Genomic DNA, 12,215 nt, shown 5'->3' on the forward strand with positions numbered 1-12,215 from the left:
AATAACAACCAGAAAGCAATCATGTTTTAATCAATTAGAGATGTTTATTAGTATATTATTAGGGCTATTTAGAAAATAGATTTGGTGAAAAGTTAAGGAAATAAGCTACAGTATATGGATATTACCCACAGCATTATAAATATCTTGCTGTTTGCTACATTTATTACAATTTTCACACAGTGACAGTTATGTTGCTGGTATTTTTAGCACCGTTTTCGGTAAATGGAAGCAATTTAATTTCCCTTTTGTCTAAACTGTTTTGCATCTTTATGAAATAATTATTTGCCAGGATGTAACATGAGCCACAAGTAGAATGACCCAGCTCTGAATTCAACTTCACTTGGAGACATTTTCAAACAGGTCCTTTAATTATCTTGGTAGGAAATCATCTGCAGGACTAGACTAGGCAGATGGCAACAGTCCAGAAAAGAGAAAAGAAACTGTAAATGTACAGGTGTGTGCTATTTTAGATAAATATTACAATTTCTTTGCACAGGAAGAGACTATTTATAAATTATATACTTAAAAGGGATATTAGCATGAAATGGCAACATTAATACATAACAATTGATTGTTGAGGTTCTGGGCTATAAATCTAGCTGTGTTTTTTTGCTACCAGTAAAACAGATTGATAGAAGCATATGTTATTCTAAATAAATGTGCCTAATTTTGTGAGGACATGCTGTGCATCTGGTAAAGGAAATATTATCTAGTTCCTCAGTATAATCTTAAATGTATTGGCTCAAAACAATTTTTCCAAACGTTTACTTAAAGCAATATAGTAATGCAAAGAAAAATGTGAATGTGTTAGAGTGTTTTATTATTGCCTGAAATTGACCCCACTTTGTCTAACTTCTGCAAAGAGGTTAAACACATAGTTAAAGTCACCCACAGTTTAACAAAACACTACTGGGACCTAGCTGAACACATCTGGGGCAAAATGATAAAATATTCTCTTTCTTGGAGAGAAACTGTAGTGCAGACAGCACAGAGCCTTAAAGGGACACTCAAGTCAAAATTAAACTTTCATTATTCAGATAGTGCATGCAATTTTAAACAACTTTCCAATTTACTACCATTAAAAAAGTGCATTTTTATATTTAATTTTTTTGACTCACCAGCAACTACTGAGCATGAGCAAGAATTCACATCATAAGCGTATATGCATTTGTGATTGGCTGATGACTGTCACATGGTACGTGTATGCATTTGTGATTGGCTGATGGCTGTCACATGGTTCAGGGGGAGTGGAAATAGACATAACTTTTAAAATTGACAAAAAAAAATCAACTATTCATTTGAAGTTCAGACTAAGTGCTATTGCATTGTCTTGTTATCTTGCATTTGTTGATTATGCAAATCTACTGTGTTGACTGGTCCTTTAACTCACTGTATTTTAAAAGAAAAAGGACAGTACACTCCAGCACTGCAAGATATGTCAAAAGATTTGAGATTGGTAAATTTTGCAAAATGTGTCTATTGGTTGTTATCTGCATTTATATATGTGAAGGAGAGACAAGCCCAGTGCAGTATAGGACTACATGATATGTGAGTTTTGTTACACTTATACTTTATTCTTTGCATTTTATATTACTTTACACTTCAGATTTGCTCTTTTCAATTTCATTACACTAAAGCTCTGCACTATTTTATATTTTAATACATTTAAAATAAAATACAAGCAAAATAAAACACAACTTCAGAAAGTAGGAGGGACAGGGGAGCTCCCTGGGCTGAACAGAGGAGTTCACAGGGTATGTCTACCGCTCTTTCTCAATTCTTGTTTTACACAAGCTGGTTTCACTAAATTATTTCACCAGCTGTATGCAGGGAAAGTTTGCGCAAAACTCACAGTACACTTTTTTAACTTACAAAAAAGTAATATATACTAAACTACTGGCTTTTTTTTAATTATTGTGAAAAGATTTCTGCATAATATGTATTTGCTGCAAACTGAGACTATATGTGCCTCAGGTGTTCTCCAGTTAGCGTCTCTTTCCATTGTGAAATTCTGTATCCGAGATCCTCATTACATTCTATGAAAGGCTTACAGCCCTTTTTCTTATAGAATTCAGTGAGTTTGGAACATGTGAAGTCCACACTATAATTTCACCCCAAGCTAGAGAACCTTTTCTTCTCCGACCTATAGAAAGTAATGAAGCTCTCTTGGAAACTGAAGATGCTCTTTACAAGTCTTATGAAATTCTGTAAGCATTTTAAACAATCTGGTCTCACTGATATTTCTTGCCAGCTGTATGCAGGCAAAGTTTGCTCAAAGTTCACAACACACTCATTTGACTGTGAGAAAAAGTAATATATACTAAACTATAGGCAAAAACAAGTTAAATTATAGTGAAAATATTTGTTTAATTTGTAATTGATGCAAGCTGAGCCTTTATATCAGCCCCTGGTGTTTTACACATACATTATCTTTCCCCTGTGAAATTATGTATCCCATAAGGCTTCATTACTTTCTATGAAAGGCATCTCTCATCTCTCTGACACTGACAGGTTCTATCCTTTTCCTTATAGATGTCAGTGAGTTCAGCCCCTGTGAAGTCTGCACTATAATTTCTTTCCAAACTAGAGAATCTTTGCCTATCTGGCCCATATAATGTAATGAAGCAATGTAATTTGTAAAAGATACACACAAATAAGAATATGATCCTAGTTTGTTAAAGTTACACAGAAGCTGTGAAATGATAATCAGAATTTGTAAAACCACAATCCTAAATACACTGCTGTATACAAAATAAAATACAAACTAGAAAGTGAAAAGTTTAAATGTAATAAACCTTAATCTGAAGTGTAAAGTAACATAAATTACAAAGCACAAAATGTAAATGCAAAAGAGCTTTCATGTCATGCACTGAGCTTGTCACTTCTTTACATACAGAAATACAGGGAATGCCCCTTGGAGAAGTATAGCAAAATCTGTCATTTAAGATTTTCACAAGGGATCTCACAGTGCTGGAGGATCATTTTTGATCATCTCACCTGAGCTGAGAGTTTTAGATCATCAGGCCCTAGATAACTCACAGTGCTGAAGGATCATTTTATATCATATTACTAAAATAAAAAATGACCTGTTATCAGCTAAAGCAAAAGGCCACTACTCCTTACTAATTCTTCTTGACCTGTCTGCTGCTTTTGACACAGTCGACCATCCTCTCCTCCTAAAAATACTACATTAATTTGGCATCCGACACACAGCCCTCTCCTGGTTTGCCTCAAATCTCTCAAACCGCTCGTATTCAGTTTCCTTTAACAACATATCTTGCGATCCTATGCCTCTCTCAGTTGGAGTACCACAATGCTCTGGGTCCCTTGATTTTCTTTCTCTATACATCATCCCTTGAAAACATATAGCCTCCTTTGGATTCCTGTACCACTTATATGCTGATGATACCCAAATCTATCTTTAATCTACCTCTTCCTCTTTACTCAACCAGATTTCCTACTGCCTCTCTGTAATTTCCTCTTGGATGTCTCCACACTACCTCCAACTCAATCTGTCCAAAACTGAGCTACTTCTTATTCCCCCCTCTTTGAGACATCCAACACCTGACATTTCTCTGACAGTTGGAGACTCTAATCTCAACACTTCACCCAAGGTCCGTTGTCTTGGGATCACACTTGACTTAGAACTCACATTCAACCCACATATACAAGCACTTACCAAATCCTGCCGTTCACACCTATGCAACATTTCCAGAATTTGTCACTTCCTTACTCAAACAACTACAAAAATACTAATTAATTCCCTAATTTTGTCACGCATTGATTATTGCAATCTACTTCAAAATGTCCTTCCAAAACCCTGCCTCAGTTGCTCTGCTCTGCCAGTTTCTACACTCGCTCCCCATACACTCCAGAATACAATTTAAAGTATTTATCTTAACTTACAAAGCACTCAATAGTCTAACTCCCAACTATATTTCTTCTTTTATCGTGAAATATTCCCCATCCCGTCCTCTTCGATCAACCTCTGACTTACGTTTCTCCACTACTGTTATTTCTATGTCCCACTCCTGTCTCCCAGACTTCTCACATGCTGCTCCTGTCCTCTGGAACCCTCTACCCCGCTCCTTGAAAACCCATCTATTCAGCAGTGACGTGCAGTCATAGGAGGTAGGTGAGGCAATGCCTCACCTGTCCTATGCATTTATAAAGTTTTTTTTTATAATGTTTAATTAAAAAAAATAAAAATATATATATTTTTTCCCCAGTACTCTAGGTACCCAACCAACCCCCCCCAGCCCCTCGACCCCCGACTCCACCACAGGCACCACCATGGGCATCTCATTCTGCAATAAGCAGTTAAGCACAAGTTTTCAACAGCACAAGCAAAATGATCCATATTGCGCAATGAAGGAGAGGCTGTGAGCCCTTCAGCTTAGCCACCTGCCAGCGCCACCCAGTGGCACTTAAGGCTCTTCGGGGCCCATACTGCTCCCAAGAGAGGCTGCTCTCTAAGCAGCCTCAGGAGCCAATCAGCAGTCCAGTGCCAAATTCACTTCACGTGACTGTGATTCTGTCGCTGTCTCTCTTCTCTCTCATCTAGCCTGAACTGGAAGAGAGCGGAAAGTCACAGCCGTGTCACATGTGTGAGCCTGTGAGGGGAGCTGCCGGTGAGAAGAGATTGAGAAAGAAGAGAGGACCGAGGACACAAGAAAGCAACAACTGTAAGTGTACTTCAGTTCTGCCTGAGCCTGATAGTAGTTACTTATAGTGCGTGACCATGTGGTACATGGCAGGACATAAAGATATGTGGAAACTAAACAAGAAAAGTGAAGGTAATACCAGTTAATGGCTAGTGTAGCAGTTTTACATTACAAGCTATCAAGACATTAAGGACACAAAAGTTCACTGACTGGCTGAAGGGAGACCTTAGTTTATCAAAACTTTGGAGTTTATTCAGCCATTACATTTAATAAACTTGTCTGCTCTATTTGTCAGTGTTACACATTCAAAAGAGGGCCCCCATATTCTGTTCATGCCATGCACAATGGATATATATATACAAAATAACTTGTCAATAGTGTTATAGGATATAAACTTGATTGCTCTTAAGTTACAGGCTTGGATGGACTCACAAATGATGGGCACAATGATATTGCTTATCAGTGGAATGGTTATGTGCTTTAGCAAGCAACAACTGTAATTTAAGTGTACTTCAGTTCAGTGCGTGTGTGGCCGTATGGTGCATGCATTTGGGCAGTGGGCACTGACTAGCATACGGACAAGACAATTGGACACTTAGTCAGACCATTCATATTAAGCAATGGTGAGAGACTGAGTATTATTTTCTGTGATATAATTGTGTACAATTTTTTTTTCCTTTTGAGAGCCAGTTTGATTATGTGTTTAACTTCACTGGAGGGTTTAATAGAAAATATTGCTATTTTATGTGATTCATGGTCTTGCTGGCTGACTTCATAAACACAATCACATAAAATAAAAGATTTTCTATTAAACCCTGCAGAGAGGTTAAACACATAATCAAATCTTTACTAAGGCCTGACCAGGGATTGAGATATTTGAGTCTCATGCTCATTTGGAATGGTAATGGGAATGCAGTAAGATAAATCACTGCATAATAAATTAATAATAATAATAAAACAAAGAACAAATGTTCTATATTAAAAGTTAATGAATTTCTGAAAATGTCTATCAGCTAGGAAAGAGCACTAGTTGAACATGTTTACAATATGTTTGCATGAGAAAGTTATCTTAAAGGAGATTAATTTTATTTTTAAACTAACAGAAAATACTTTTTTGTGCAGTATTGGTCTGCGTGGGATGCAAGCTCATTGACTGATAAGTAAAACTCCCTCACAGAAAGTGAAATAAGTTCTGCCTCTGGGAAGGTAACACCATGCACTATATCATTTGTGTTGAATGAGTATAAATAGTGGAACTGAATTTGCCTATACAACGAGAATTGAATCAGTTTCTTACCTATTTGCGTGTGTTGTAAAGAATGCTAAACATCATTATGCAACCTGACAATTTAATTGTAGATTTAAGCTACCTCTATTGGGTTCATACATGTGTCTCTCGGGCGTATCATATCCAATGCCTCACCAGCCTCTGACCTTACCGCACTTTACTGCTATTCAGAGAGGCTTACCATCTCTCCTCCATTGCTCATCCTAGCCAAACTAAAACATTAACTGCCTGACTCACTGCTGCAACTACAACCGATGTGACAAGCTACCCCAACCTTATGTCTCTCTACCCTAAACCTGTAGACTATGAGCTCTCCAGAGCAGGGCCCTCTTCCTCCTGTACTAGATTTGTTTAGTTTTGTTTTGTTTTGTATTTTATCACAAATCCTTGTCATTGTATACCCCTATCATTGTACCCAGCGCTATGGAATTTTATGACGTTATAAAAATAAATGAAAATATTAATAATAATAATCTAGTCTGAGCTGAGTACTTTATATCATCAGGCCCCTGATGAGCCATGACTAGAGGCATATGTGCATAGCCACCACTCATCAGCCAGCTCCCAGTAGTGCATTGCTGCTACTGGTCCCAATATGCTTTTGAACAAAGGAAAACAATTACAATTGTTAATTGAGTAAACTGGAAAGGAGCTTACATTTTACATGCTTTATACGAGTTTCACATTTGTATCCCTCTGCTTGTGCTACAAAAGATTCTGCCTTTCCTTAGGGTTATGTTTTAATATTTGCAGATTAAATATTAATTATTCTGATTTAAAATATTGGTTGTAGTAGTATTTTACTAGAGTTATACTTACAGGGAGTGCAGAATTATTAGGCAAATGAGTATTTTGACCACATCATCCTCTTTATGCATGTTGTCTTACTCCAAGCTGTATAGGCTCGAAAGCCTACTACCAATTAAGCATATTAGGTGATGTGCATCTCTGTAATGAGAAGGGGTGTGGTCTAATGACATCAACACCCTATATCAGGTGTGCATAATTATTAGGCAACTTCCTTTCCTTTGGCAAAATGGGTCAAAAGAAGGACTTGACAGGCTCAGAAAAGTCAAAAATAGTGAGATATCTTGCAGAGGGATGCAGCACTCTTAAAATTGCAAAGCTTCTGAAGCGTGATCATCGAACAATCAAGCGTTTCATTCAAAATAGTCAACAGGATCGCAAGAAGCATGTGGAAAAACCAAGGCGCAAAATAACTGCCCATGAACTGAGAAAAGTCAAGCGTGCAGCTGCCAAGATGCCACTTGCCACCAGTTTGGCCATATTTCAGAGCTGCAACATTACTGGAGTGCCCAAAAGCACAAGGTGTGCAATACTCAGAGACATGGCCAAGGTAAGAAAGGCTGAAAGACGACCACCACTGAACAAGACACACAAGCTGAAACATCAAGACTGGGCCAAGAAATATCTCAAGACTGATTTTTCTAAGGTTTTATGGACTGATGAAATGAGAGTGAGTCTTGATGGGCCAGATGGATGGGCCCGTGGCTGGATTGGTAAAGGGCAGAGAGCTCCAGTCCGACTCAGACGCCAGCAAGGTGGAGGTGGAGTACTGGTTTGGGCTGGTATCATCAAAGATGAGCTTATGGGGCCTTTTCGGGTTGAGGATGGAGTCAAGCTCAACTCCCAGTCCTACTGCCAGTTTCTGGAAGACACCTTCTTCAAGCAGTGGTACAGGAAGAAGTCTGCATCCTTCAAGAAAAACATGATTTTCATGCAGAACAATGCTCCATCACACGCGTCCAAGTACTCCACAGCGTGGCTGGCAAGAAAGGGTATAAAAGAAGAAAATCTAATGACATGGCCTCCTTGTTCACCTGATCTGAACCCCATTGAGAACCTGTGGTCCATCATCAAATGTGAGATTTACAAGGAGGGAAAACAGTACACCTCTCTGAACAGTGTCTGGGAGGCTGTGGTTGCTGCTGCACGCAATGTTGATGGTGAACAGATCAAAACACTGACAGAATCCATGGATGGCAGGCTTTTGAGTGTCCTTGCAAAGAAAGGTGGCTATATTGGTCACTGATTTGTTTTTGTTTTGTTTTTGAATGTCAGAAATGTATATTTGTGAATGTTGAGATGTTATATTGGTTTCACTGGTAAAAATAAATAATTGAAATGGGTATATATTTGTTTTTTGTTAAGTTGCCTAATAATTATGCACAGTAATAGTCACCTGCACACACAGATATCCCCCTAAAATAGCTATAACTAAAAACAAACTAAAAACTACTTCCAAAACTATTCAGCTTTGATATTAATGAGTTTTTTGGGTTCATTGAGAACATGGTTGTTGTTCAATAATAAAATTAATCCTCAAAAATACAACTTGCCTAATAATTCTGCACTCCCTGTATATCCATGTAAAGCTAGGTGTTAGTAAGCCATGTTTCCAGGAAACATTATCTGAGATTGTGAGTTAGAAGAATATTAAAGTCATTTTAATTTAATTCAATCAAATATAGTACATTTGTATAAAGTGCTAGTGTTTGTTTTTTTATTTTTTTATTTTTTTATTAGGTTTAGACACTTTTTTGCTTGGCAATGTCCACAAACAGAGGTGTGAGAGTTGTCTTTATCAAACACTGAGCAATTTTTTTCTAGGGATAAACTGTGAGCAAATATGTTTTTTTTTTTCTTTTATATGCAGAGTAGTATGCTACTAGTGTGTTGAGACAGTTAATGTGCAGAGCAGTATGTTGCTAGTGTGTTGACAGTTAATGTGCAGAACAGTATGCTGCTAGTAAAGGGAGAGGGTTAATATGTAGAACAGTATACTGCTAGTATAGTAAGGGGTTAATATGCTAAGCAGTATGAATTCTAATATGTTGAGAAGGATAATGTACTGAACAGTATACTGCTAGTATATTGATAGGGAGAATGTGCAGAGCAGTTTGTTGCTTGTTTAGTGGAGAATTAACACGCAGATCGGTATGTTGTGAGTATACTGAAGGGTTAATATGCAGAGCAGTATGTTGCTAGTACACTGAGGAGTTAATATGCAGAGCAGTATGTTGCTAGTACACTGAGGAGTTAATATGCAGAGCAATATGTTGCTACAACACTGAGGGGTTAATATGCAGAGCAGTATGTTGCTACTACACTGAGGGGTTAATATGCAGAGCAGTATGCTGCTAGTACACTGAGTGGTTAATATGCAGAGCAGTATGTTGCTAGTACACTGAGGGGTTAACATGCAGAACAGTATGTTGCTTCTACACTGAGGGGTTAATATGCAGAGCAGTATGCTGCTAGTACACTGAGGGGATAATATGCTAAGCAGTATGAATTCTAATATGTTGAGAAGGATAATGTGCGGAACAGTATACTGCTAGTATATTGATAGGGAGAATGTGCAGAGCAGTTTGTTGCTTGTTTAGCGGAGAATTAACATGCAGATCGGTATGTTGTGAGTATACTGAAGGGTTAATATGCAGAGCAGTAAATTGCTAGTACACTGAAGAGTTAATATACAGAGCAATATTTTGCTACTACACTGAGGGGTTAATATGCAGAGCAGTATGTTGCTACTAAACTGAGGGGTTAATTTGCAGAGCAGTATGCTGCTAGTACACTGAGGGGTTAATATGCAGAGCAGTATGCTGCTAGCACACTGAAGGGTTAATATGCAGAGCAGTATGCTGCTAACACACTGAGGGGTTAACATGCAGAGCAGTATGTTGCTAACACACTGAGGGGTTAATATGCAGAGCAGTATGCTGCTAACACACTGAGGGGTTATATATCCAGAGCAGTTTGCTGCTAGTTCACTGGCGGGTTAATATGCAGAGCAGTATGTTGCTATGACACTGATGGGTTAATATGCAGAGCAGTTTGCTGCTAGTATTGTATGTTGAGAGGGTAAATGTGCAGAGCTATTTGCTGCTAGTATAGTGAAGAGTTAATATGCAGAGCAGTATGTTGCTAGTACACTGAGGGGTTAATATGCAGAGCAGTATGTTGTTAGTACACTGAGGGGTTAATATGCAGAGCAGTATGCTGCTAGCACACTGAGGGGTTAATATGCAAAGCAGTATGTTGCTAGCACACTGAGGGGATCATATGCAGAGCAGTATGTTGCTAGCACACTGAGGGGATAATATGCAGAGCAGTATGCTGCTAGCACACTGAGGGGTTAATATGCAAAGCAGTATGCTGCTAGTTTGTTAATATGCAGAGTAATATCCAGTTTCTATTGCAGGGATTTATGGGGCAAAATGCAATGTGGTTCCCTGAATGAGGACCATATAATTAGAACTAAAGGAACACAGATCCTAAATTGCTAGTGAACAATAGTAATTTGGTTATTTTTATTTGGTATATGCACTACTGTCCAACCAGGACAGGTGTTGTTATTGTAAATGATATTCAGTAAAACAAATGTAATTACAGTATATATCTTCACCCTATAATTATGTATCAATAAAGAGTTTAGATTTCTCAGTTTGGCTGAATAAACAAATAGTGCCTTGGCTTTATACAGATTTTTTTTGTTGTAAATGTAATAAATATAACTTAACCCACGTCTCTTTTTCACTGCATGAGTTCAAATGTTTTCTGCATAGCGTATTCTTGTACTATTAGCGTTCTAATTGCTCTCATATTAAAAACAGTGAGTTGGGTGCAATCCAAAAAAACGCTTAAAAATTAAGCACTTTTTTAAACCTGAAGTAAACAATTATTGCTTGTCAATTTGCACAACAAAACACACGAAGATGCAGTGGAAATGAAGGATTTAAAGGGATACTAAACCCTTTTTTTTTCATGATTCAGATAGAGCAGGCAATTTTGAGCAACTTTCTGATTTACTCCAATTATCAATTTTTCGTCATTCTCTTTCTATCTTTATTTGAAAAAAAAGAATCTAAGCTTTGGAGCCAGCCCATTTTTGGTTTAGCTACATTTAGCCACTTGTAATCTGGCCCATAATTTATAAAACTGTTGCAAACATAGCAAACATAGCCTCATTTTAGTGCTCAAAGCCACATTTTAGCAAAGGATACTAAAATGAAGAGGTGCATTAATTATTATTATTATTTTTTTTAAGAAACTTTTTTTTAAATCATGAAACAAAATAGAAATTATACTACATAATATTACTTTGCCAATTTATGACTCTGAGTAACAAGTTACTAATTTCAGCAAGCAAGGCCCCCCACCTGTACTCTTTATTGTAACGAACAGTATTCATAATTTGAGTATTTCTTAAAATACACTTTTATAACAATAACCATTGCCTAACTAATGCAGATGATTTTCATTTTGTGGTACAGCCAAGCATTTGTTATGTTTAAAACCTAGGGAAACAAATACATGAGACATAATTAGGGTCTGCTATATGAATTATTATCCACCACTGATTTATTCTAGGAAGAAAGTAAATCTCTTAAAAGGGCTAACTAAAAAAACACATTATCTTGGTAATAATCATAAAAATTACAATCCTAATTGCATCATGTTTTAATATAATGTAATTAATTGCAAGGCTTGTATTTCTTTGCAAAAAGTAATATAAATAATGCAACATAATTGAGACAAATCTATTACAAAATTATTCTCTGAACGATAACCACAAAAATTTAGACAGTTCTCGAATTATAAATAACCTTAACATTATAATAAAGCTTTAATACATTCCCTAAAGTTCATTTAAGAACAAAAGAGTCAACTTTTTTCTAGAGAGGAACATAAAGTGATATTTCTATAAAACCTATACAAAATAATTATGACTAAAAAATTATGACTACATTTCACATTTTATTAAATTGTCTGTTAAGGTGGACTTTTGAGTATGGATGGGCGAATGTTTCTAAAAATTCGAAATTTAAAACGAATTTTGATACATTCGTTTGTTGAAATCGAATTTCGAATGTTTATATAACATTCTAACATTCTATTTTCGAATTTTGTAGTTAGACTGTTGAGTGCTTTGTTAGTTAGGGTTAATACTTTAAATTGTATTTTGGAGTGTATGGGGAGCCAGTGTAGAGACTGGCAGAGCGGAGCAGCTGATGTCTATTGGCTGTCATGCTGGATGTATGCATAATAAGGTGGACTTTTGAGTTATAGTACAGTATCAGGCTGGATGTATGCCTAGAAAGGAGGTATTCTTGGTTTTATTATATTGTCGGTCATGTTGGATATATGCATAATAAGGTGGACTTTTGAGTTATATGATAATGTCACAAAGCATGAAGGTATCTGGAGTGCCTTACTTGCTTATTATGCATTTGACT

Source organism: Bombina bombina, chromosome 10 (genome assembly GCF_027579735.1).
Source record: "Bombina bombina isolate aBomBom1 chromosome 10, aBomBom1.pri, whole genome shotgun sequence".
Taxonomy (NCBI): domain Eukaryota; kingdom Metazoa; phylum Chordata; class Amphibia; order Anura; family Bombinatoridae; genus Bombina; species Bombina bombina.